The sequence below is a fragment of the Onychomys torridus genome, chromosome 11 (genome assembly GCF_903995425.1).
Source record: "Onychomys torridus chromosome 11, mOncTor1.1, whole genome shotgun sequence".
Classification (NCBI taxonomy): domain Eukaryota; kingdom Metazoa; phylum Chordata; class Mammalia; order Rodentia; family Cricetidae; genus Onychomys; species Onychomys torridus.
In genome coordinates, this window is record NC_050453.1 from 3,843,804 (window position 1) to 3,845,860 (window position 2,057).

The following is a 2,057-nucleotide window of genomic DNA, read 5'->3' on the forward strand; positions in this document are numbered from 1 at the left end:
GAGATTGATATTGTTAGAAAATGCTATACGTATATTTCTAATCTTGTTCAAGATATTGTACTTATACCGTTCATTTAACAATGTAATGCAATTTGCTGATCCTTGCATGTTATTATTACCAACTATTAGGATATAAAGAAATGAAAGTTGTAGCTGGAGTTTTCCTGGTCCTGCCTGGCCCACAGTCAGGACAAATCTCTCACCTGCCAGGCCTGCAGCCTCTCAGACCCAACAAGTAAACACACAGAGACTTATATTACTTATAAACTGTATGGCCATGGCGGGCTGCTTGCTATCTGTTCTTATATTTTAAATTAACCCATTTCTATTAATCTATAAGTTGCCACGTGACTCGTGGCTTACCAGTATCTTAACATCTGCTTCTCATCTCTGCCTCGGCCTCACACTTCCCAAAGTTCTCCTCTCTCCTTGTCCCGCCTACACTTCCTGCCTGGCTACTGGCCAATCAGCACTTTATAATCAATCATCCACAGCAGAAAGTTAGTAGTTAGACATTACAATCGAACTTGTAGTCATATTAGGTATGTTTTCAAGGTCAAGCAGATATATTTTAGATAGACAGGTCATCTTCAAACCTTTCAGAGATCTGCAGAATATGGCATTTAAAATGTTTTAATAACTTAGAAAATTTTTCTTTTTTTTTTTACTATGAGACAGCACCAATCTACTTCAGAGAAGATACGGGCATTGAAGAAACTGCAATATGGAGTTAACTTTCAATGTGGCAAAAGTTAGCCACTGGACAACAAAGTGTCTTTGAATTGACTGCTGACAAACAGGACAAAATGGACAGACAGGACATGAAACAAAGGACTACCAATTCTTGCCTAGACAAGTGTGGTTATGGCTTTAGCAACAGGCATCCTCTGAGGCCAGGACAATATGGCACCATTGCTGAAGTGACCTTTGCAATCCAGAAAAGGTACAGTGCACCTTTCTTTGAAGGCAGCTGAACAGGCAGTGGACTGATGGCTTCTGATGTGCAGTGGAACAGTAGCTGAAACAGTTATTCTTGAAAGAGTAACTAGATTAACAGAGTCTAACCTCTCAATGGTAGACTGACATTTAATAAAAGAGATGAAGCCACCCACAAGCCAAAAAGAATGGACAGCCCAATTCCAAAAACACCAACAGTTCCCAGAGTTTAAAATCCTGAATCATGACTGGACACTAGTGGAATTCAGGTTTATCTGGTACATGGACTACTTGAACCGAATGTGAGGTCAAACTGTAGGCCTTGTTTAAATTTTACTTCACAAATGAGTCTGTCAGATATGCTAAGCCTGTAGGCTGAAGATGATGCCCCAAGATTGCAGAGACACCTCCAGTGACTGTCCAGGCAGCTGGCTGTTTCTGTCAACCCACATTTTTTTGTTTGCACTTCCTGTTTTATTAGGTAATATTATTTCCTTCTTGGGTCTCTGAGAGAGTTGAAGATTAGATAGTTATGGTTATAGTTATAGTGACTTGAAGATTAGATAGTTATAGTTATAGTTAGTTGAAGATTAGATAATTATAGTTTTCATTAAGAATTTCAGAAAAGAAACTCACTAAAGTGTAAGTGTATAAATTTGAAAGACATAAGATAGTTCTCTGTTAGTAATATAAGTTAGGATAGAAAGTGATTCAGGTACATTACTTACCAAAGTGGGATAGATAATGGACTATTTTCTCTGAGTCTGTCAAATACAAATGGACTAGACATTGTTGAGGTATTTATTGCTTGTATATATTGTATATAGCTATTGTACTTATTGTATATAGTTTTTCTTGTATTAGTTATAACTTTTTTCTTTTTATTAGAATAAAAAGGGGAAATGTGATGATATTTTAATTGTGCTGAAATGTGATTGTATTTGTATGTTAATAAATAAAAATGTTTGCCTGGAGATCAGAGGTCATAGCGAGCCAGGAACAGAAGTCAGGTGGTGGTAGCCTACGCCCATAATCCAATCACATGGCAGGCAGACACTAAAAGCAATAAAAGCACAGGTTAGACAGGAAGAGGCTCTCTTATGGGAAACTATGGCTTGGTG